Source organism: Capra hircus, chromosome 25 (genome assembly GCF_001704415.2).
Source record: "Capra hircus breed San Clemente chromosome 25, ASM170441v1, whole genome shotgun sequence".
NCBI classification, from domain to species: domain Eukaryota; kingdom Metazoa; phylum Chordata; class Mammalia; order Artiodactyla; family Bovidae; genus Capra; species Capra hircus.
The window spans coordinates 34,911,009-34,937,797 of record NC_030832.1 but is presented as its reverse complement, the minus strand read 5'-3'; the positions used below and the strand labels follow the sequence as shown (position 1 = coordinate 34,937,797).

The 26,789-nt window shown below is 36.6% G+C and overlaps 1 protein-coding gene and 1 pseudogene across 1 annotated transcript in view; both read right to left on the bottom strand.

Annotated features, from left to right (window-relative positions):
- The window catches only part of LOC102181832 (NADPH--cytochrome P450 reductase), a gene marked incomplete in the record, with an annotated part of 1,163,480 nt that overhangs the window by 199,053 nt on the left and 937,638 nt on the right, over nucleotides 1-26,789 (bottom strand).
- LOC102170964 lies at nucleotides 77-5,991 on the bottom strand (annotated as a pseudogene).

Sequence of the window (26,789 nt, the reverse complement as noted above, 5' to 3'; positions counted from 1 at the left end):
CAAGCATGCTGTATCCTGCATTGGACATAGACTGGTGATTCGATTCTTACATGATAGTATACATGTTTCAATGCCATTAATATTCGGTTTCTTCATGGCAATACTGTCCACTTATTTTCTGGGCCACTCCATTCTTCTTCATATTCAACCTTTTTCCATCATGGAATCCAAACAGCTAACTGTTAATCAAATTTATGAAATATTAAAAAGATGAGTAAATCTAGTAATATTTTGATAGTTGCTGAGAGATATAGCACTGATAACTTTAAGAGCTCACGTGCAAATCACAATTCATGATAACTGAAGACAAAATGTTTCTGCAAATAGTAAAAGTAGCATTTTAAAGATTCTGGAATTTTTCAAAGTTTTGTTAGAATGATTAGATCATAAATAAAATCAGAATGATTCAAATATTCATTTTAAGGAAAGTCACCAGTATAATTAGGAACTGGATTTAACCTACCAGCTGCTTAACTCATCAGACGGATTTCTTATGAGGCCTCACACCTAAAATGAAGTCAGAATTTTAAAAATTACCATTTCCATGCAGCGTTCCATTTCTAATTGCATAACATGTTATAAGAGAACTCATGAGTTCCACTGATAGGGATGTATTTGGCAAATTGAACTAACTTTGAGATACTTTTAGCACAAAGTTTTTCCATTTCTAAAAAATAAATGTGTCTCTGATATTCTGCCTTTGCCTCTATAGAAAATTTGAATATATAAGTATTTATATATGTATGTACATATATATTATATATTCTTTTTGATGTTGAATTAGCATTTAAGGAGAATTCTGAAAAATGTTTAATATAGAATAGGTCTCAATATCTCTGAAGATTTAAAAATTTCCCATCAGTATACTTTGCCAAAGATGTAAACCATAGCTTCAGTTTCTCAGTTTCTACCTAATAAATAAATATGCCAAAGTCCTTAATTACATTTCCCTATTGCATCAACATCCAAGACACTACAATTAGACATGGGACGTGGAGAATGTAAGGGATGTTGTATATAATGCCCATTTGTCAGGACAGGGCAGAGTCAGCTAGCTGAGGGAGGCTGAAGTGAGCTGCCATGGGAAATACTGAGAACCCTACAGCCAGAATTAAAGGTTCAGAGAGTAGACCTAGGACTTAAGATTGAATTTTCCCTAGGGGGGAATAATTTTTTTCTTAGGGCATTACAGTTTCTAGGTGATGCCCAGAAAATTCTCCTATGCTTTAGAGTGGTGTTTGTTTGTTTGTTTGTTTGTTTTTGTGGGGTGGAAGCTCACATGCCCCCATGGGTTCTCTTGTCAGATGCACAGATAATTTCCCAATTTATCTTTGCATGGCTAACTCATTACTAAAATGATGTGCTTTTTCTGATTGAATTTTCCATATGTATTTGTATAAAATTTATTTTTAAAAGAACTATAACAGAAACATAAAATGGTTTCATAAATTCATTCATATAATATATTTACTATTTCCTACTTCTAAAAGGTCTGATTGGATAAACCTTACTATGGAGAATGCATTTGCTGTTGTTTAGCTGCTAAGTCGTGTCCAAATCTTTTGCAATCCCATGGAATGTAGCCCACCAGACTCCTCTGTCCATGCAATTTTGCAGGCAAGAATACTGGAGTGGGTTGCATTTCCTTCTCCAAGGGAATTTATTGAGCCAGGGATCAAACTCACATCTCCTGCATTGGCAGGTGGGTTCTTTACAACAAAGCCACCAGGGAAGCCCTAGAAAATGCTCTGTGGTGAACAAAACCCTCAATGAGGCTGGAGACTGAAGAAGGAGACAGAAAAGGAAACAAACAAACAAATGTATTATTACAAATAGTATATTTAAAATAAATGAATGGGAAGCTGTGGGTCTTTTCATTTTAATTTATAGAAGTTTTACTCAGTTGTAAATCTTTGACTTTTTAATGTTATACGGATATTTATTATTTAGCTGTTTCTTGAACTTTACTTTATGTAATTCCATAAGACAATCGTATTTTCTCATCCATTTTGTTCCTGAAAATGTAGTATTTACATATGTTTAAAAGCTGAAATCATACAACTGAATTCATCTTCTAAAAAAATTTACTTTGTCTTTGTTGTCTGTCTGAAAGTTTCTAAGATCTTTTCATGTATCACTAAATTTTTTTAAACAGTCAGTGGGTATCTATGAATGGATATATTTCTATAGTTTCTTTAAAGCTTATCATTTGTCAAATGATGCATTTTAAGAGAGAACATATTTGTGTTTTTATACAAATGTTGAATGAACATGTCAAACATTCTACTGAACTTATAATTAATATTTAATTTAGAAACCACTAAGATGTTACCATTGGTTCAGACAAGAGTTCCCCACATATTTATAGTCATTAAGGGGTGCTAAAATGAATTTATAAGTTTATGCAAAACTAGTCAAATATACAAAGGGCTATCACTAATTGCGTTTTTCCTGACACAATTTGAATTTCTATGGCCAGATATTGTTAGCATTGGTATTATTTTGTGTGAATCAACTTCTCTATTTTGGCTTGCAAAATATTTTAGCCAAAGTTAATGAAAGGTGGATAATAACCTGAATGCAAGAACTGGTAAAATCATTCACTAAATTACAAAGAATCTCATCATCATTTCTTGATATTTTACATGCTATTAATGATCCAGCTGGAGAGAGAAATATGGCTCATGTTCTTGAGAAGCTGAGAAGAGAGATCAAAGTGCAAAAGTGAAGGAATTCCCTAGTTAATGATTGATATTGAAAATGACATGTTTGTTTATTTTATTGAACTGCAGTCTATTTAATATATTGTGCTGGTTTCATGTATATAGTCATGTGATTCAACTCATATATATGTGTGTTTATATGCATGTATATTTTCCATCTCATTACTTTTCATTATAGGTTATTACAAGATATTGAGTATAGTTCCCTGTGCTATACAATATATCATTGTTTTTTATCTATTTTATAGGTGGTAGTCTGATTCTGTTAATCCCAAACTCCTAATTAATCCCTCCTCTCCCCTTTTCCCTTTGGTAACCATAAGTTTGTTTTCTGCTTCTGTAAGTCTGTTACTGTTTTGTAAATAAGTCCATCTGTGTAATTTTTTTTTTTTTAGATTCCACATACAAGTGATTGCATATATTTGGTTTTCTCTGTCTTACTTTACTTAGTAAGATAATTTCTGGGTCCATCTGTGTTGCTGCAGTCTCCAATTATTTTAGTAATCCATATTCACAACTTTTATTCCAAGAGTAGAAATAAAACAGAAAAAATTTGTGTTAATTTTTGAAGTTTTATTTTTCAATAACAAAGGTGTGGTTGGATGGAAGATAGGGCTTCTGAAGCAGAGGGAAACTTTGAGGGTTGGCTGGCTTTCTTATTAAAACCCCTCCTTATTTCACACCAGAAGGTGATCTTTCACTTTCCTGCTCTGTTATGTTCTCTGATGTGTATACTGTGTATGCCCTATCCAGGAGCTTTAGGATAGCTGTCAAGAGCTAGGTTTAAAACAAAAAGCAAATATGTTAAGGTGTTTTTGCAAGAATTTCTAGCACTTATTTTAGGCTGTTTGCTAGGCATTTAAAACAGTCATAGAACTATGCTATTTTTATTTTTGAATCGTGCACCCATTTTGAGAATTCTCAACATGGACAACTCATTTTGTATCTAGCATGGCTCTCTCTACAACTTGAAAACAAATTCTCATTCAAGCAAATCAAACCCAGGTCTCCAACATTGCAAGTGGATTCTTTATTGTCTGAGCCACCAGGGAAACCTAGTCGGAAAATGACATTAATATAAGTCCCATTCTCACACCCTCACCACTCCAAAGGAAAGTTATTATCAGAATGGTTACATTTCTGATGCATAACAGGAGACTGGACAATAAAATAGCTCATACTAACTGAGCACATATTGTATGGCCAAGCAGTATTTTCAGTCCTGCATATATCTTCACAAGACTGTGTGCTGGGCTATTATCACTTGATGGATGGTTTGCTGAGCATATGTCCTAGTCCTTATAGTTAGTAAGCAATTCTGGGTCCAGAAGAGATACCCAAAACAAATATACACCATCAGGTGCTGGTCTTAGCCAGAGTTGCAGTTCATGTTTACACGGACAGAGTTGGGAGAGACAGTTCCTTCAGTTCAGTTCAGTTCAGTTGCTCAGTCGTGTCCAACTCTTTGTGATCCCATGAACCACAGCATGCCAGGACTCCCTGTCCATCACCAATTCCCGGAATCCATCCAAACCCATGTCAATCGAGTCAGTTATGCCATCCAACAATCTCATCCTCTGTAGCCCTCTTCTCCTCCTGCCCTCAATCCCTCCCAGCATCAGAGTCTTTTCCAATGAGTCAACACTTCGCATGAGGTGGCCAGAGTACTTGAATTTCAAAAGAAAAGAGTACCAGTGTTGGACACATAAGAAGCTCCAAATGCCACTGGCTACAAAATTATCAGAGTAGAAAGCTATATTTTTAAGAAATAGAGTGGTAGGTCCAAAATTTGGCCATTTAGAATATTCTTTAAACGATGCAAGTAAATGTTGGAATTATCTTCTAAATCATTGCTACCTGGAATTGGCTTTATTGATTAAAGTCACATACAAAATGGGCAACATGTGTTCTCAGTGTTGATTTGTATTACATGATACCTTTGATAGTCTATTGCTAAATACCTAAACTGATTACAGAACCAAAAGATCAGAGGGGAAGAGGAGCTATAAATAAGAAGACAAGAAAACTAGAAAAGAGTACGGCAGAGAGTCTGGATAAATCCAGGGAGTTGTAAGCTCTTGTTCATATTTGAATCTATATGTTGCTAAAACAAAACAAAAAACATAGGCAAGCATTAGACATTTTAAAGTTTTCAGTATATAAAATTCATATATTCAACAAGTTCAGTGGTGAAAATCAGAGATATATTTTAGTTCATTTCATTTCTTACTGTGATATGGCACCAGAGTTTCTTTATGGCATTTTTCATTTCTATGTTTCTCAGTGTGTAGATTAGATGGTTGAACATGGGAGCAATGATAGGATAAAAAAGAGGGAACACTTTGTCTTCTGGTAAAGTAGTTGCTGGCCTGGCATGCTGCAATTCATGAGGTCCCAAAGAGTCAGACACGACTGAGCTACTGAACTGAACTGAACTGAACTGAACTGAAAGTAGTTCCTGGTCCAACGTAAATGAAGAATAAAGGAGCAAAAAAGAGGACCACCACAGTGATGTGGGAACTGCAGGTGGAGAGAGCTTTGTGGCAATTCTCTGCAGAGTAGGACCTGACAGTGTATAACATCACACCATAGGATAGCAACAAGACCACAAAAATCACCAGGCCCATGAGGCCCGAATTGGCGATGACAAGGAGACCAATTGTGGTGGTGTCAGTGCAGGCCAGTTTCAGCAAAGGCTACACATCACAGAAGTAATGATCTGTTTTGTTGGGGCTGCAGTAGGGTAAAACGATGGCCAGGAGAAACTGACTGAAGGAATGCAGGAAGCCCCTAACGCAGGAAGCAGTGATCATTGCAACGCATTTCTATCTGGTCAGGATCAGAGTGCAGCACAGAGGCTTGCAGGTGTCCACATAGTGATCATAGGCCATCCCCGTGAGGATGAAGACCTCGACTCCCCCAAAGAAGTGCATGGTTAAGAGCTGTGTCATGCAGCCATTGCAAGAAATGGTCTTCTTTGCTGCCAGCAAGTCAGCAATTAACTTGGGGGTCACAATGGAGGTGTAACAAAGGTCTGTGAGGGAGAAGTGACTCAGGAAGAAATACATGGGCTGCTTCATAAATTGACTGGAGGCGATAGAAATCATGACAAGTAGGTTTCCGATCAGAACTGCAATGTAACAAAGTAAGAACAGTAAAACAAAACAAAACAAAACAAACAAACCAAAAAAAAACAGTGAATTTCAATTTCCTTTTTCTGAGAAAGTCCTAAGAGAATAAATTTTGTGATGTTATTCCTATTTTCCATGACTCAGAGCGGTTTGTAGCCACCTGCAATTAGTTTTCAGTCTTTATTTTGTCATCAGTTCAGTTCAGTCACTCAGTCTGTGTCTGATCCAACTCTTTGTGACCCCATGGACTGCAGCATGGGGGATTTTATAACAGAAAGTCTTCAAAACTTGAAGAAAAAAAAATTTACTTTTATTTTAAAAAGCTTTCCTTAAGTTCTTTTTGTTTATGAGGAAAATATTAGTTCCTCATAAACAACTTTGATACTTGATTTGAAAACTAACACTGTGGAATGCAGTATATTTACATAATAATTCTATTAGCATGTATTATCAACCATAACTGGATATTATGCCCTGGTAGAATTTAAGAAATGGTACTTTGGAAAAAAAATATCAGTCATCTCTTTCCTAGCCTCACTATTATTTATTGAGAAAATAGAAACAGAAATGAAACCCTGAGAGAAAATAAAAAGGCACAAATATATGAGATATAATATGGGGATAATGTTATATGTGAAAAATTTCCTTGCATCCATGCTAGCTGGAAATGTGATAAATAGAAAAAAATATAAACAAATTTGGAATCATGAGGTATATATACATGGCCAAAATCAGCTGTATTTATTTTGTGCCTAATTTACAAATGTGCTTAATTTATAAATAAAATATTATATTTTATAGTCACACAAAGGGATAGCAAGCAAAGTATAATTACCTCAATTTTTTCAAAAGATAGCATCTCAAACTTTAAAAATATCTGTTTTAGATATTCAGTAAGGCATTGGAGGATACTAAGTTTCACTTGAATTTTAGTCACTTAAAATTTTAGTGTCTTATTCACTTGCACAAATTGGTTTCTTTCTAACTGATGTACTGTTCAACTCTTTCTAATAATCAGTCATCCTGTAAATGTTTAATTCTTTCTGTTCCTATATCACATGTCTTAGTATCTCAGGCTGGCTTTTCTCTCTTTCATTTCTGTTATTTTTACCTCCTTCACCTCCTAGTCACTACTATAAAGTAATGTAAGGCCAGCTATCATAATGTATTTATAACTATTAAATCTTTAACTAAACCAATACCTTTCTACTGGTAGAAGTTCAAGAAAGATAGACTAGGGAAAACTACAGAGAACTAATCATTCCACTAAATCACACTAAAATTTACTTCAGCTATATAAAACACAGGACTTTGGTATTTAAAATATTGTATTTATGTTTCCATACAAATCTTGAAATTATTTGTTCTAGTTCTGTGAAAAATGTGGCTGGTAGCTTGATAGGGATTGCATTGAATTTGTAAATTGCTTTGGGTAGTATACTCATTTTCACTATATTGATTCTTCCGATCCATGAACATGGTATATTTCTCCATCTGTTGGTGTCCTCTTTGATTTCTTTCATCAGTGTTTTATAGTTTTCTATATATAGGTCTTTAGTTTCTTTAGGTAGATATATTCCTAAGTATTTTATTCTTTTCATTGCAATGGTGAATGGAATTGTTTCCTTAATTTCTTTTTCTACTTTCTCATTATTCGTGTATAGGAATGCAAGGGATTTCTGTGTGTTGATTTTATATCCTGCAACTTTACTATATTCATTGATTAGCTCTAGTAATTTTCTGGTGGAGTCTTTAGGGTTTTCCATGTAGAGGATCATGTCATCTGCAAACAGTGAGAGTTTTACTTCTTCTTTTCCAATTTGGATTCCTTTGATTTCTTTTTCTGCTCTGATTGCTGTGGCCAAAACTTCCAGAACTATGTTGAATAGTAGCGGTGAAAGTGGACACCCTTGTCTTGTTCCTGACTTTAGGGGGAATGCTTTCAATTTTTCACCATTGAGGATAATGTTTGCTGTGGGTTTGTCATATATTGCTTTTATTATGTTGAGGTATGTTCCTTCTATTCCTGCTTTCTGGAGAGTTTTTATCATAAATGGATGTTGAATTTTGTCAAAGGCTTTCTCTGCATCTATTGAGATAATCATATGGTTTTTATTTTTCAATTTGTTAATGTGGTGAATTACATTGATTGATTTGCGGATATTGAAGAATCCTTGCATCCCTGGGATAAAGCCCACTTGGTCATGGTGTATGATCTTTTTAATGTGTTGTTGGATTCTGATTGCTAGAATTTTGTTGAGGATTTTTGCATCTATGTTCATCAGTGATATTGGCCTGTAGTTTTCCTTTTTTGTGACATCTTTGTCAGGTTTTGGTATTAGGGTGATGGTGGCCTCATAGAATGAGTTTGGAAGTTTACCTTCCTCTGCAATTTTCTGGAAGAGTTTGAGGAGGATAGGTGTTAGCTCTTCTCGAAATTTTTGGTAGAATTCAGCTGTGAAGCCGTCTGGACCTGGGCTTTTGTTTGCTGGAAGATTTCTGATTACCATTTCAATTTCTGTGCTTGTGATGGGTCTGTTAAGATTTTCTATTTCTTCCTGGTTCAGTTTTGGAAAATTGTACTTTTCTAAGAATTTGTCCATTTCTTCCACGTTGTCCATTTTATTGGCATACAACTGCTGATAGTAGTCTCTTATGATCCTTTGTATTTCTGTGTTGTCTGTTGTGATCTCTCCATAACCTCGAATAGCCAAAGCAATCTTGAGAAAGAAGAATGGAACTGGAGGAATCAACCTGCCTGACTTCAGGCTCTACTACAAAGCCACAGTCATCAAGACAGTATGGTACTGGCACAAAGACAGACATATAGATCAATGGAACAAAATAGAAAGCCCAGAGATAAATCCACACACATATGGACACCTTATCTTTGACAAAGGAGGCAAGAATATACAATGGAGTAAAGACAATCTCTTTAACAAGTGGTGCTGGGAAAACTGGTCAACCACTTGTAAAAGAATGAAACTAGATCACTTTCTATCACCGTACACAAAAATAAACTCAAAATGGATTAAAGATCTAAATGTAAGATCAGAAACTATAAAACTCCTAGAGGAGAACATAGGCAAAACACTCTCAGACATAAATCACAGCAGGATCCTCTATGATCCACCTCCCAGAATTCTGGAAATAAAAGCAAAAATAAACAAATGGGATCTAATTAAAATTAAAAGCTTCTGTACAACAAAGGAAAATATAAGCAAGGTGAAAAGACAGCCTTCTGAATGGGAGAAAATAATAGCAAATGAAGCAACTGACAAACAACTAATCTCAAAAATATACAAGCAACTTCTGCAGCTCAATTCCAGAAAAATAAACGACCCAATCAAAAAATGGGCCAAAGAACTAAATAGACATTTCTCCAAAGAAGACATACGGATGGCTAACAAACACATGAAAACATGCTCAACATCACTCATTATTAGAGAAATGCAAATCAAAACCACAATGAGGTACCACTTCACACCAGTCAGAATGGCTGCGATCCAAAAATCTGCAAGCAATAAATGCTGGAGAGGGTGTGGAGAAAAGGGAACCCTCCTACACTGTTGGTGGGAATGCAAACTAGTACAGCCACTATGGAGAACAGTGTGGAGATTCCTTAAAAAATTGCAAATAGAACTACCTTATGACCCAGCAATCCCACTTCTGGGCATACACACGGAGGAAACCAGAATTGAAAGAGACACATGTACCCCAATGTTCATCGCAGCACTGTTTATAATAGCCAGGACATGGAAACAACCTAGATGTCCATCAGCAGATGAATGGATAAGAAAGCTGTGGTACATATACACAATGGAGTATTACTCAGCCGTTAAAAAGAATTCATTTGAATCAGTTCTGATGAGATGGATGAAACTGGAGCCAATTATACAGAGTGAAGTAAGCCAGAAAGAAAAACACCAATACAGTATACTAACACATATATATGGAATTTAGGAAGATGGCAATGACGACCCTGTATGCAAGACAGGAAAAAAGACACAGATGTGTATAACGGACTTTTGGACTCAGAGGGAGAGGGAGAGGGTGGGACGATTTGGGAGAATGGGAATTCTAACATGTATACTGTCATGTAAGAATTGAATCGCCAGTCCATGTCTGACGTAGGGTGCAGCTTGCTTGGGGCAGGTGCATGGGGATGACCCAGAGAGATGTTGTGGGGAGGGAGGTGGGAGGGGGGTTCATGTTTGGGAACGCATGTAAGAATTTAAGATTTTAAAATTTAAAAAATAAATAAATAAATAAAAAATAAAAAAAAAAAATTAAAATATTGTATTTAATTTACTCCAAACTTCAGAGCCAATATATTCACAATTTATTTTCAAATCTGTAATGTTCCTTTCCTTCTTTTTCATTTACAGAGAAATTACCATTCAAACCTGTGTATGAAAAAAAAGGGGTTTGGAAGAGTTAAACTGCAAATCTATATAGTGTATGAGAGTCATCATCAATGGCCACAAAATGACATTTAAATATGTATCATACTGAATAGAGAAGAGGGGATATTTGTAGTTATCAAATAAGCCATCTCATTCAACTCTCAATTACATTTTAGGCTTTTAAAATTATTCTCAATAATTTAAGCACAGGCTGGAATCAAGATTACCGGGAGAAATATCAATAACCTCAGATATGCCGATAACACCACCCTTATGGCAGAAAGTGAAGAGGAACTAAAAAGCTTCTTGATGAAAGTGAAAGAGGAGCATGAAAAAGTTGGCTTAAAGCTCAACATTTGGAAAACTAAGATCATGGTATCTGGTCCCATCACTTCATAGAAAATAGATGGGGAAACAGTGGAAACAGTGTCAGACTCTTTTTTTGAGCTCCAAAATCACTGCAGATGGTGACTGCAGCCATGAAATTAAAAGATGCTTACTTCTTGAAAGAAAAGTTATGACCAACCTAGATAGCATATTCAAAAGCAGAAACATTACTTTGCCAACAAAGGCCCGTCTACTCAAGGCTATGGTTTTTCCAGTAATCATGTATGGATGTGAGAGTTGGAGTGTGAAGAAAGCTGAGTGACGAAGAATGGATGCTTTTGAACCATGGTGTTGGAGAAGACTCTTGAGAGTCCCTTGGACTGCAAGGAGATCCAATCAGTCCATTCTAGAGGAGATCAGTCTTGGATGTTCTTTGGAAGGACTGATGCCAAAGCTGAAACTCCAATACTTTGGCCACCTCCTGCAAAGAGTTGACTCATTGGAAAAGACTCTGATGCTGGGAGGGATTGGGGGCAGGAGGAGAAGGGGACGACAGAGGATGAGATGTCTGGATTTCATCACTGATTCAATGGAAATGGGTTTGGGTGAACTCCGGGAGTTGGTGATGGACAGGGAAGCCTGGCGTGCTGCAATTCATGGGGTTGCAAAGTCGGACACGACTGAGTGACTGGACAGAACTGAACTGAATGCTCTATTTTAACTTCTCCCCTAAATTATATTCTTCTGATTTGGTGGGAAAGAATGTAAATTAAATATTGAATCACAAATTATTCTTTATATAATACTTGACTTGCTGCATGAACTAATCAGTTTACTTACATTTTCTCAACCTTTTTTCCCCTTTACAGTATATCTAAAATCCTGCCTATGTGAGATTCTTTATCAGATAACAGGCCAAATTATATTTGAAAAAGACAATGTAAATGCCATTTTGGTAAATGTGCTTGCAGACTAAACTGGGAAATCAATGAAATGATTATGAATTGTAGAGAAAGTAAACAGAAGCTTTTAAAATACAGATTCTTTTGTCTTACCAATACTTGAATATTTCAGGCAAAATTGATAATTATTTTTTAAATTGTTATAATGTAAATGCACTCAACCTAGTCAATTAGAAAGAGATGTGAAAATGTGAAAGAGATGTGAAAAATATGTGAAAATACCTATAAAAATTTACTTTTTAAAATATAAAAATTGTATAATGCCTGACTCAAAAACTATAACCTATATTCCTAAACAACTTGAAAGCATTTTCCCTATTTACAGTTATTTCTATGAAAATAAAAAATATGATTCATATGTCTACAAACATCATTTTCCATTTTCATATTTTAAAACATAAATATTTTATCATATTAACAGAAGATATTATTTAAAATATTGGACTATTTGGAAAACTAAACAAAATGTTGTCTCCTTCATCTCATTGCACTACTATTTTCTAACTTGTTACCATGAGTATGCCACATCCCTATTTTGTATTTCAGTTTAGACATCAATAAGCAATGGGAGTTAATCCAAATCTTTAAAGGTCTCTGCTGGACCCGAAATTTTTGTCCATGATTCTGACATAAATTTTGAGGAGTCAGCAGCTGGTTGTTGATGACTATTATTTTCCAAACATATCAGAATAAATTTAAAACTCCTCTCCAGGCTATTCTCTCTCTTATCTCTTATAAGATTAACTGACCCAGTCTCAAAAGGAAGCACAACTCCTCGAGCTCTCCTTTACTTTCGATCCTTTCAAGTGAAGTCGCTCAGTCGTGTCCGGCTCTTTGCGACCCCATGGACTACATGTAGCCTACCAGGCTCCTCTGTCCATGGGATTTTCCACTGAACCCAGGTCTCCCACATTGTAGACAGACGCTTAACCGTCTGAGCCATTAAGTTCCCTTTATCCAATCCAGGTATATGGAAATCTATCATTTCTAGTTCAAACTTAAGTATTCTTCTCTGAAATTCCTAATGATTCCATGAAGCAGTGAGGCTGGACCAGCAGTTCCAAGTCATTCTTTGTTCAGTTTTATCACAATGTATTAAACTCCTGCTACTCCGAGGCAGAGCTCACTAACTACAGCCCACAATGCCATGGTTACTCAAATATTCTGTTTCTATTTGCAATTTTTTAAGGAATCTCCACACTGTTCTCCATAGTGGCTGTACTAGTTTGCATTCCCACCAACAGTGTAGGAGGGTTCCCTTTTCTCCACACCCTCTCCAGCATTTATTGCTTGCAGATTTTTGGATCGCAGCCATTCTGACTGGTGTGAAGTGGTACCTCATTGTGGTTTTGATTTGCATTTCTCTAATAATGAGTGATGTTGAGCATCTTTTCATGTGTTTGTTAGCCATCTGTATGTCTTCTTTGGAGAAATGTCTATTTAGTTACCCAGCAATCCCACTTCTGGGCATACACACGGAGGAAACCAGAATTGAAAGAGACACATGTACCCCAATGTTCATCGCAGCACTGTTTCTAATAGCCAGGACATGGAAACAAGCTAGATGTCCATCAGCAGATGAATGGATAAGAAAGCTGTGGTACATATACACAATGGAGTATTACTCAGCTGTTAAAAAGAATTCATTTGAATCAGTTCTGATGAGATGGATGAAACTGGAGCCAATTATACAGAGTGAAGTAAGCCAGAAAGAAAAACACCAATACAGTATACTAACACATATATATGGAATTTAGGAAGATGGCAATGACGACCCTGTATGCAAGACAGGAAAAAAGACACAGATGTGTATAACGGACTTTTGGACTCAGAGGGAGAGGGAGAGGGTGGGATGATTTGGGAGAATGGGAATTCTAACATGTATACTGTCATGTAAGAATTGAATCGCCAGTCCATGTCTGACGTAGGGTGCAGCTTGCTTGGGGCAGGTGCATGGGGATGACCCAGAGAGATGTTGTGGGGAGGGAGGTGGGAGGGGGGTTCATGTTTGGGAACGCATGTAAGAATTAAAGATTTTAAAATTTAAAAAAAAATAAAAATAAATAAAAAAAAATATTCTGTTTCATGGTTCTTAGAACTACCTACCTTGCTTCATATTTTTATCTAATTATTGTTAGATACTGTTAAATGCTTTAGCTTATCTCTCTTAAAAAATCTTATCTTGGTGAGAGTTAGGGCCAGTGCCTCATTTTCTCCCTGACCTGGACATAATGAAAAACAAAACCAAACAAAATGTATGCCATTCAGATCTATGTTGAATAGTGAATGCTTGAATTTGGAACAGATTATGTAAACTTTATGAGCCACCTTACTTGTTTAATCTCTGAATAAAGGAAAATAAAACAAATTATTAATTAGTTATCAATTACAATGTGCCAGGAGTTGTACTAGGTGGAAAAAAGACTAAAATCACCTAGGAGACTTTACTGAAATTATCATTTAGTAAGTTAGTTACCTAGATCTTCCATAATAAGATTGTGACTGAATAATGAAAGGATGAATTATGAAGAATTTGATGTATTTGATTATACAATGCATTCCTCATTGAATCAATTATAGGGCACTTTGTCTCATCATGAATTAAATTATTAATTATGCTAGTTTCTCATTATATCCTACTCTATACTTTGACTATCTTAAGTGTTCAGTATGTATTTGTCAAATAAATAATTTTTGTTTCAATATTTGATAAAATGAAATGAAAATTCATTTTAATTATGTCATTGTCAATATAATTGTTTTGTCATGTATTTAAGAGACATAGAAACACAGAATCTTATAGTCATATTTACTTTCAGAATGATAGAGACTCGGAAAGATCAACTTAGAATTGCTCCTCTAATGTTCACTAGTTTTCTGTCTACTAGCAAAAATCCTTTGAAGGTCACATAAACCCATCCCTGTAACCTTACCCCCATTTCTCACTCATTTGGCTTACTGTGGAGACTAGACCCTTAAGAGTAGTCTTATACATTAAAACTCAGTCATTTTGCCCTAACACCCTGGTTGTCTCCAGCCTGGGTGATCTCCAAAATGTGCAGAACTAAATCTGAACCATGCTCTATTCATCACTCTTTCATTTACTCTGAATAATTATTCAGATCAAATTTATTAACTTTCTATTTTAATAAAAGCTCTATCTTGGCTGAAATGTGATCGAATAAGTGGTGTTAATACAGGAATGAGAAACTCAAGCTAACAAATATGGTACATTCAGGCAATTGATAGAAAGTAAGAGCAGAGTGATTTAACATACTCTGTACTTCTTGAGGTTTTCTTTAACAGATTTTCTGTATCTTTAACTGAAATATAAGTCACTGACTTTCTCCCTTACTTGGTTCCCTTTAATATTCCCCAAGTTATGAAAAATGTTTATCACTGTCATTGTTTATTACCTTATGCAATTGACATAGGAAGGGTAAGTTATCACACATGAATTGTATAAAAAAAAATGTAACCATCGAAAGAGATGTTCCAGTGTTACCAGGTAGCTTGAATTTGGAACATTATGTAAACTTTATGAGCCCACCTTACTTGTTTAATCTCTGAATAAAGGAAATAAAACAAATTATTAATTAGTTATCAATTACAAATAAAACAAATTATTAATTAGTTATCAATTACAATGTGCCAGGAGTTGTACTAGGTGGAAAAAAGACTAAAATCACCTAGGAGACTTTACTGAAATTATCATTTAGTAAGTTAGTTACCTAGATCTTCCATAATAAGATTGTGACTGAATAATGAAAGGATGAATTATGAAGAATTTGATGTATTTGATTATACAATGCATTCCTCATTGAATCAATTATAGGGCACTTTGTCTCATCATGAATTAAATTATTAATTATGCTAGTTTCTCATTATATCCTCACTCTATACTTTGACTATCTTAAGTGTTCAGTATGTATTTGTCAAATAAATAATTTTTGTTTCAATATTTGATAAAATGAAATGAAAATTCATTTTAATTATGTCATTGTCAATATAATTGTTTTGTCATGTATTTAAGAGACATAGAAAACACAGAATCTTATAGTCATATTTACTTCAGAATGATAGAGACTCGGAAAGATCAACTTAGAATTGCTCCTCTAATGTTCACTAGTTTTCTGTCTACTAGCAAAAATCCTTTGAAGGTCACATAAAACCCATCCCTGTAACCTTACCCCATTTCTCACTCATTTGGCTTACTGTGGAGACTAGACCCTTAAGAGTAGTCTTATACATTAAAACTCAGTCATTTGCCCTAACACCCTGGTTGTCTCCAGCCTGGGTGATCTCCAAAATGTGCAGAACTAAATCTGACCATGCTCTATTCATCACTCTTTCATTTACTCTGAATAATTATTCAGATCAAATTTATTAACTTTCTATTTTAATAAAAGCTCTATCTTGGCTGAAATGTGATCGAATAAGTGGTGTTAATACAGGAATGAGAAACTCAAGCTACAAATATGGTACATTCAGGCAATTGATAGAAAGTAAGAGCAGAGTGATTTAACATACTCTGTACTTCTTGAGGTTTTCTTTAACAGATTTTCTGTATCTTTAACTGAAATATAAGTCACTGACTTTCTCCCTTACTTGGTTCCCTTTAATATTCCCCAAGTTATGAAAAAATGTTTATCACTGTCATTGTTTATTACCTTATGCAATTGACATAGGAAGGGTAAGTTATCACACATGAATTGTATAAAAAAAATGTAACCATGAAAGAGATGTTCCATGTTACCAGGTAGATAGAGCAATAGTTTCAAATATTGACTGTATGTAAACATGGCTGAAATTTTCTAACAAACATTAGCCAGAGGGCAAATGATCATTAAATTATATTTAAATAATAAATTCTAAAATCATATTGATCTAGCAACAGTGATTAATTGTGAGTTGATTAAAGAAAAGTTAACTCATGTGCAACTCACCAGATATTTGGCTTAAATCTAAGGTACATGTTATATTTCACAGTACCATATCTTAAGTTAACCAGTATATTCTATGACTATGTAGTAATATGTCTCATTATACAAATAATTTTGAAGAAATCTGAAAATAGAACTTACCTGCTCTTTAAGGTAAGGTGTCCAGCTTTTATCTTAACCAAATTCAAAAGGGTTTTCCAAGTTTTATTTAAATATTTCAGAGAATAAAATGATGCCATCAGCATTTATTTTGGCAACTATTCTTTATTTCTCTTTAAATAACACTTATATTCTATGCTGAACATAAAAACAAAGACAAAACATGGTTCCTAACTGATTTCTATACAACTTTACCAGGGAGATATTTAACTTGCAGACATTTATTTCAGTATCTCGGTGAGTTTGGAAATTCCCTTTGGAATAACTTGACCAAAGTGAAGCTGATTTTTTTTAACATTATTCAAAGACCTAACAATAGTTATATAGATCAAGTCATATTTTCCCTATGCACATATGGAAATGAAGTACAAATCATCTTTTATTTTAATCCAGGGACAATTGTGAGAAAACTCTAATGACCTGGAAAGAAAGCTCATAATACCCACAGCTCAGAAAGAAGAAGTGAAGAAAGAGAATAAAACTCTGAGTTGCAGGTAAAAGGAAAATATTGATGCTGCCTCAATTCAGTTTGTGGAGGGTGCTGGCTGTTCCAGCATGCATCACCTATAGTCTATTAATAATAAAACCACTTTGAAAAGTTAGCATGATCTGTTGTCCTTTCTTCCTCAATTTCCTTTACTGTTGATTTTTCTGTCAACAATTCACACAAACAGCTCCTTTATTTACCTCATACCTGTAGTGGAACACAATACCAAGTCTTTTTGTGATTATTTATGTTTTTCTTATTTCTCAGTAACATTTTGAGACAGTATTTTCACTTATTTGACAGCATTTTTATTCAAGCTCCAGAGACCATATTCCTGAAATGTGTTTACATTAAAAAAAAAAAAGGCACTTTAACTATTTTAAGTACACAACTCCGTGGCATTGATTATATTTAAAATATTGTGCAACTGCTGTATATTTTCAAAACATTTTCATCACTCCAAACAGAAACTTTGAACCCATTAAGAAGTAATAACTCTCAGCTTCCTTTCGCTCTGCCGCTGATATCCTGTAATATACTCTGCCTCTGTAAATCTGTTTCTTACATTTTACATAAGTGGAATCACACAATGTTTATTTCTCCAATCCCTTTTTTTTCAAAATTAATTAGTTAATTTGCCTGTATCAAGTCTTAGCTGTGGCACAGAGATCTCTCATTGCACTGCTTCGGCTCTTCATTGCAGTATGGGGCCTCAGTTGCTCCTCTGCATGTGGGATGTTAGTCCCCAATCAGGGATTGAACCCACATCCCCTGCATTGCAAGGTGCATTCTTAACCACAAGACCACCAAGGAAGTCCCCTGTTTTCTACCTAGTAATTTAATCTTGAGTTCAACTCAGTTCAGGCACTCAGTAATGCCAAACTCTTTGCGATCTCGTGGACAGCAGCACACCACGGACCATCAACCCCCGGACCTTGCTCAAACTCATGTCCTTTGAGTTGGTGATGTCGTCCCCTTCTCCTCCTGCCCTCAATCTTTCCCAGCATCAAGGTGCATTCAATAAGTCAGTTCTTCATATCAGGTGACAAAAGTATTGCAGTTTCAGTTTCAATTTCAGCATCAGCCTTTCCAATGAATATACAAGACTGATTTCCTTTAGGATTGACTGGTTGGATCTCCTTGCAGTTTAAGGGACTCTCAAGAGTCTTCTCCAACACCACAGTATAAAAGCATCAGTTCTTTGGTGCTCAGTTTTCTTTATAGTCCAACTCTCACATCCCTACATGACCACTGGAAAAACTATAGATTTGATTAGATGGACAATTGTCAGTAATGTAATGTCTCTTATTTTTAATTTGCTGTCAAGTTTGGTCATAGCTTTTCTTCCAAGGAGCAAGCATCTTTTAATTTCATGACTGCAGTCTTCATCTACAGAGATTTGGGAGCCCCCTCCCCCAAAAAAAAGTGTTTCACCGTTCCCATTGTTTCTCCATCTATTTGCCATGAAATGACGGGACAGGATGCCATGATCTTACTCTTTTTAATTTTGAATCTTAAGCCAGCTTTTTAACTCTCCTTTTTCACTTTAATCAAATGGCTTTTTGGCTCCTTTTCACTTTCTGCCATAAGGGTGGTGTCATCTGAATATCTGAAGTTATTGATATTTCTCCCCGCAATCTTGATTCCAGCTTGTGTTTCTTCCAGTCCAGCGTTTCTCATGATGTACTCTGCATATAAATTAAATAAGCAGGGTGACAATATACAGTCTTGACGTACTCCTTTTCCTATTTGGAACCAGTCTGTTGTTCCATGTGAAGTTCTAACAGTTTTTCAAATAGGAAAATAAGCACGTCAAGGCTGTATATTGTCCCCCTGCTTATTTAACTTATATGCAGAGTACATCATGAGAAACAATGGACTAGAAGAAACATAAGCTGGAATCAAGATGCTGGGAGAAATATCAATAACCTCAGATAGCAGATGACACCACCCTTATGGCAGAAAGTGAAGAGGAACTAAAAAGCTTCTTGATGAAAGTGAAAGTGGAGAGTGAAAAAGTTGGCTTAAAGCTCAACATTCAGAAAACGAAGATTATGGCATCGGTCCCATCACTTCATGGGAAATAGATGGGGAAACAGTGGGAAAAGTGTCATACTTTATTTTGGGGGGCTCCAAAATCACTGCAGATGGTGACTGCAGCCATGAAATTAAAAGACGCTTACTCCTTGGAAGAAAAGTTATGACCAACCTAGATAGCATATTCAAAAGCAGAGACATTACTTTGCCGACTAAGGTCCATCTAGTCAAGGCTATGGTTTTTCCTGTGGTTGTGTATGGATGTTACAGTTGGATTGTGAAGAACGCTGAGCACTGAAGAATTGATGCTTTTGAACTGTGGTGTTGGAAAAGACTCGTGAGAGTCCCTTGGACTGCAAGGAGGTCCAACCAGTCCATTCTGAAGGAGATCAGCCCTGGGATTTCTTTGGAAGGAATGATGCTAAAGCTGAAACTCCAGTACTTTGGCCAACTCATGCAAAGAGTTGACTCATTGGAAAAGACTGTGATGCTGGGAGGGATTGGGGGCAGAAGGAGAAGGGGATGACAGAAGATGAGATGGCTGAATGGCATCACTGACTCAATGTACATGAGTTTGGGTGAACTCTGGGGGTTGGTGATCGACAGGGAGGCCAGGCGTGCTGCAATTCATGATGTTACAAAGAATCAGACACGACTGAGTGACTGAACTGAACTGAACTAATGGCAGAAACCAACACAGCATTGCAAAAATTAAAAGAAAAAGAAACAATAATAGTGTTCTCTGTGTCTGTGTGTTGTTTAATAAAGATCTGTTACTAACACAAAAACTATTTAGAAAATTTGAGAATGCATCATGTAATTTCTGACATATTCAGTAATGTTTCAAGATAATAATTAAAATATACTCTTTTAAATATAAAATTTGAAGTTATGTAACATAATTTGGTTCTCATTAGATTTTTATCTTAAGTAGAAAAGAAAACAATACAGAAAAGGATTGAATAGTTGCAGAATCTTTTTAGCACAGATTATTTTTTGCTTGGTAAATCTTCTTGAATAGGCATTTTATTTATACAATTGCAATGAAAACTCTTTTCCAAAAATTCTCAGATTGCACTTTCAATCTAAGAGTAAACATGTGAACTACAAAACTAAATGCATTGATATGTTAGATAACATAGGTTAATTCACTAATGATTATATTAAGTAACATTTAAGAACTACTGTTTCTACAGATGGTTTTACATGCTGCTGACTCACTTCAGTCGTGTCCGACTCTGTGCGACCCCAAAGACAGCAGCCCACCAGGCTCCCACATCCTTGGGATTCTCCAGGCAAGAACACTGGAGTGGGTTGCCATTTCCTTCTCCAATGCATGAAAATGAAAAGTGAAAGTGAAGTCGCTCAGTCATGTCTGACCCTCAGCAACCCCATGGACTGCAGCCTACCAGGCTCCTCTGTCCATGGAATTTTCCAGGCTGGAGTACTGGAGTGGGGCTCCATCGGCTTCTCTAGATTTGCATGCTACTTATCTGTAAAACTTTTGAATGTAACAAGTATAAACATAACTTTTCTTTCTTGAAAGACTATGACTAAATGGTTGCTGAAGATACATACAGTACTGCTGAGAACTGTACAGTTCATTTCAATGGCTGAGTAATAATTCATTGTGTATGTGTACCACAGTTTTCTTATCCATTCATCTACTAATGGACATCTAGGTTGCTTCCATGTCCTGGCTATTATAAACAATGCTGTGATGAACATTGGCGTACACATGTCTCTCAATTTTGTTTTCCTCGGTGTGTATGCCCAGAAGTGGGATTGCTGGGTCATAAGGCAGTTCTATTTCAAGTTTTTTAAGGAATCTCCACACTGTTCTCCATAGTGACTGTACTAGTTTGCATTCCCACCAACAGTGTAAAAAAGAATACATTTGAATCAGTTCTAATGAGGTAGATGAAACTGGAGCTGATTATAGAGTGAAGCCAGCCAGAAAGAAAAACACCAATACAGCATATTAACACATAAATATGGAATTTAGAAAGATGGTAACGACAACCCTGTATGTGAGACAGCAATAGAGACACAGATGTATAGAACAGACATTTGGACTCTGTGGGAGAGGGAGAGGGTGGGATGATTTGGGAGAATGGCATTGAAACATGTATAATATCATGTAAGAAACAAATAGCCAGTCTAGGTTCGATGCAGGGTACAGGATGCTTGGGGCTGGTGCACTGGGATGACTCAGAGAGATGGTATGGGGACGAAGGTGGGAGGGGGGTTCAGGATTGGGAACTCATGTACACCCATGGTGGATTTGTGTTGATGTATGGCATAAATGCTGGAAAGGGTGTGGAGAAAACGGAACCCTCTTACATGGTTGGTGGTAATGCAAACTAGTACAGCCACTATGGAGAACAGTGTGGAGATTCCTTAAAAAATTGCAAATAGAACTGCCTTATGACCCAGCAATCCCACTTCTGGGCATACACAATGAGGAAACCAGAATTGAAAGAGACACGTGAACCCCAATGTTCATCGCAGCACTGTTTATAATAGCCAGGACATGGAAGCAACCTAGATGTCCATCAGTGGATGAATGGATAAGAAAGCTGTGGTACATGTACACAATGGAATATTACTCAGCCGTTAAAAAGAATTCATTTGAATCAGTTCTGATGAGATGGATGAAACTGGAGCTGATTATACAGAGTGAAGTAAGCCAGAAAGAAAAACACCAATACAGTATACTAACAAATATATATGGAATTTAGAAAGATAGCAATGACGACCCTGTATGCAAGACAGCGAAAAAGACACAGATGTGTATAACGGACTTTTGGACTCAGAGGGAGAGGGAGAGGGTGGGATGATTTGGGAGAATGGCATTCTAACATGTATACTATCATGTAAGAATTGAATCGCCAGTCTATGTCTGACGCAGGATACAGCATGCTTGGGGCTGGTGCATGGGGATGACCCAGAGAGATGTTATGGGGAGGGAGGTGGGAGGGGGGTTCATGTTTGGGAACGCATGTAAGAATTAAAGATTTTAAAATTAAAAAAAGAAAAAAAAAGAAAAAAAAAGAAATATCAGGCCAACTGTACTGATGTGGTTGACAATAGATTCTCAAACGAGTAAGTAGATATTTTCTTTATTTCTTAGCCCTCACATATTAAAAACAGCTTACACTTGTAAATGGGAACTTAATTAGCTGCTGAGTTGTAGGTTATCCATTTGTCTAAATCTTCCAAAATTAGATGCACCAGAATTGTCAGTCACTGAATAATTTGTGTAATCTTTGTTTTCCAATGCCCCTACATATGTGTATATCAAGATTTCCTACACAGGAAACTGTGTGTGTGTGTGTGTGTGTATGCATGTTCAGTTGTGTCTGACTTTTTGAGATCCCCTAGACTGTAGGCCACCAGGCTCCTCTGTTCATGGAATTTTCCAGGGAAGAATACTGGAGTTGTTGCAATTTCCTCCTCCAAAGAAACTATGTAGTATCATTTTATTGGGTCTTTCCTAATATGTGACATAAAGGAGTTGGTGTAGGGATCACATGAATGAATTAAAAGTATTAGTGCTATGACCTCTGTGACTATAGTACAGAAATATAGCTGAATCTATCATCAGTCAGTCAGTTCAGTTGCTCAGTCGTTTTTGCCTCTTGTGACCCCATGGACTCCAGAACGCCTGGCTTCCCTGTCCATCACCAACTCCCAGAGCTTACTCAAACTCATGCCTATTGAGTCGGTGATGCCATCCAACTAACTCATCCTCTGTCATCACCTTCTCCTTGTGCCTTCAATCTTTCCCAACATCAGCGCTTTTCCAATGTGTCAGCTCTTTGCATCAGGTGGCCAAAGTATTGGAGTTTCAGCTTCAACATCAGTCCTTCCAATGAATATTCAGGACTGATTTCCTTTAGGATGGACTGGCTGGATCTCCTTGCTGTCCATGACAGGATCATAATACCTAATCAATCTCCCCTCTACCCTCTACCATAGCTGATGACACTCATATTCAAGGCATGACAAATAATAAGCCTAACTGGCTAAATGCTAAAATATGTATAGTATAATATTGTGTATTTTGTATACTGTAATGTTAACTGTGTTTCCATATCAATATATGTTCAGTTCAGTCGCTCAGAAGTGTCTGACTCTTTGCGACCCCATGAATCGCAGCACCCCAGGCCTCCCTGCCCATCACCAAATTCCGGAGTTCACTCAGACTCAAGTCCATCGAGTCAGAGATGCCATCCAGCCATCTCATCCTCTGTCGTCCCCTTCTCCTCCTGCCCCCAGTCCCTCCTAGGATATGAGTCTTTTCCAGTGAGTCAACTCTTCGCATGAGGTGGCCAAAGTATTGGACTTTCAGCTTTAGCATCATTCCTTCCAAAGAAATCCCAGGGCTGATCTCCTTCAGAATGGACTGGTTAGATCTCCTTGCAGTCCAGGGGACTCTCAAGAGTCTTTTCCAACATCACAGTTCAAAAGCATCAATTCTTCGGCGCTCAGCCGTCTTCACAGTCCAACTTTCACATCCATACATGACCACTGGAAAAACCATAGCCTTGACTAGACGGACCTTAGTCAGCAAAGTAATGTCTCTGCTTTTGAATAGACTGTCTAAGTTGGTCATAACTTTTCTTTCAAGGAGTAAGCGTCTTTTAATTTCATGGCTGCAGTCACCATCTGCAGTGATTTTGGAGCCCCCAAAAATAATGTCTGACACTGTTTCCACTGTTTCCCCATCTATTTCCCATGAAGTGATGGGACCAGATGCCATGATCTTCATTTTCTGAATGTTGAGCTTTAAGCCAACTTTTTCACTCTCCACTTTCACTTTCATCAAGAGGCTTTTTAGTTCCTCTTCACTTTCTGCCATAAGGGTGATGTCATCTGCATATCTGAGGTTATTGATATTTCTCCTGAGAATCTTGATTCCAGCTTGTGATGTAGAGATATGTAAAACTAAAAAGCACATTGTATCAGCCATAATTTGGGTTAGGTTCATTGGAAAATATACTAATGTAATTTTTCATAATTTTAAGAAGTATAACCTCTATATGGTCTTCCCAGGTGGCACTAGTGCTAAAGAACTCTTTTGCCAGTGCAAGAGACATAAAGAGACAAGGGTTCAGTTCCTGGGTCAGGAAGATCCCCTGGATGAGGGCAAAACAATCTGCTCCAGTATTCTTGCCTGGAGAATTGCATGGACAGAAAATTCTGATGGGCTATAGTCCATGGGGTCGCAAAGAGCCCAACATGGCTGAAGCGAACGAACACAGCACGAACACAGCCTCTGTATGGAGGTGAATTATTTTTAAAAACATCAGTAATAGGTCAATGACAAAGAAATCATATTGTAAATTACAGAAGAGGAATTTTCCTTTAGTTATTCTATATGTGTGTATGTTAGTAGCTCAATTGTGTCTGACTCTTTGCGACCCCATGGATTGTAGCCTGCCAGGCTCCTCTGTCCATTGGATTCTCCAGGTAAGAGTACTGGAGTGGGTTGCCATTTCCTTCTCCATTATTCTGTCTATAGCTCATGACAATAAACTCTGTAAGAATTCTTCAGGGTTTGAGTCCCTAAGGTTAGGTGATTAGACATAAAACAAATTAAAACACCATCCTGTAGTATAATTTCTAGGTCTACTTATTATTCAAGGACGTGTTCATTCTCATGCTGCAATTTCTTGACTGTTGCAAAAATAACATGATATCTCTTGCTATCTTTATTATCTATATTTTGCAGGGATCATCAACTTTCTGAATAAAGGACTGGAAATATTTAAACAAAAAAATTCAATTTTGATACAAAGTGTGTATGCAGCATATTAATATTAACAAGGAATCCATCATAAAAATACAGCAAGGATATCTGGCATTTGATGAGTTGATTAACCTAGGATCATCCTTACTCTGATCTGAGGGATATGGGATCCAGAAGATTTTTGGCAGAGGAAACCTATATGAACTGAAAATAGCAATATACAGGCTAAATTCTACTTTCATTAATCCCAGGACCATCGTGCATGTGCAGTTATATGTTTAACTGCAGAGAAATCCACTATTAAATTTTTCTTTATGTATTAAAATTGTTTAATCTTACCCAGAGCAGTTGTACTGTTATCATATGACTGCCGTAATTCAATCGATGATTTGTTTAGTTATTTTTTTTCTGATTTTCTTCTATGTAGCCTGTGTTCTCATATAATTATATTTTATCTTGAGGATATTTATGCATCATATTTATTTAGGAATCATTTATATAAAACACTGCTACTGATAAATACAATTCTCTCTTGTTTTCCAGGTAAGGAAACTAAAGTTCTTAAGGATAAAGCTAATTTCCCATAATCAAATTCACTTAAATTGTCAAGTAAAGACCAATCTGACACTTCAGAACATTCCTGGGTATACACTGATCACACTGCCTTCACTAGCTTAGTTTGGGCTATCTTCAGTTTCTTTCACTCCACCTTCTCATGTTCCACTGCTCAATTTTAATTCTTGTTTATTTTTATCTTTTAAATCAAGATCCATGGTACTGGATGAAGGAAATCAGAGCCCTGTGACCATGTGAATCCTCTTGGGTTTCTCAAAACACCCATGCCTCCAGGCACCCCTTTTCCTGATATTCTTGACCATTTAAACAGTCACTCTGGTGGGAAACCTTGGCATAACTGTGGTCATAAGGATCAATCTCAAACACCACACACCAGTGTACTTTTTCCCCAGCCATCTATCCTCTTGGGATATTTGTTCTTCCAGTGTATTTATACCCAAACTCCTAGATATCTTGGTTGTGGAAGACAGAGATAACTCTTTCAAAGGATGCATAGCACAGTTTTCTTTGGCTGTGCATTTGTGATTCCAGAAATGTCCATGCTAGCAGTCATGGCCTATGACCAGTTTGTGGCTGTTTGTAACCCCCTGCTCTACACAGCTGCTGTGTCTCCTAAGCTCTGCAGCCCCAAGGTCGCTGGAACATGCACATGGGGTGGAGTGTGTTTCTTGACAATGACACGTTCTCTTTTGGAGCTGTCCTTCTGCAGTTCTAATGTCATGCATCACTTTGGCTGTGAGTATTCTGCATCATCTCTGCTTCTTGTTCTGATACCTATTTCAGTCAACTGACATGTTTCATCATTTCTACATCCAATGAGGTGTCTGTAGCCTCCTGATTATCCTCACCTCCTATGTTTTCATAGTTGTCACAGTCATAAAGATGCCTTCAGCTGGTGGACTCCAAAAAGCCTTCTCCACCTGTGCCTCCCACCTGAGCACATCAACATTTTCCACGGGACTGTCCTGTTCCTTATTGTGTACCCAACTCCAAAAGCTCATGGCTTCTGGTCAAAGTAGCCACTGTGTGTTTTACTGTCATGATTCCTATGCTGAATCCCCTTATCAATAGTCTTAGGAATAAAGATGTGAAAGAGACTGTCAGGAGTTTGATAACTATGAAGCTGCTTTCTCCCTCAATATAATTCAGAAGCCCAATGGGACTGTAAAACCATTTGAAGTAAAGTCAACCTGTATATAAGCCAAATAAATATGCTTGTGTTCATATTACACCTAATAATTTTCACATACATTTCTGATACTAGTTTAACCTTTATTTTAAGT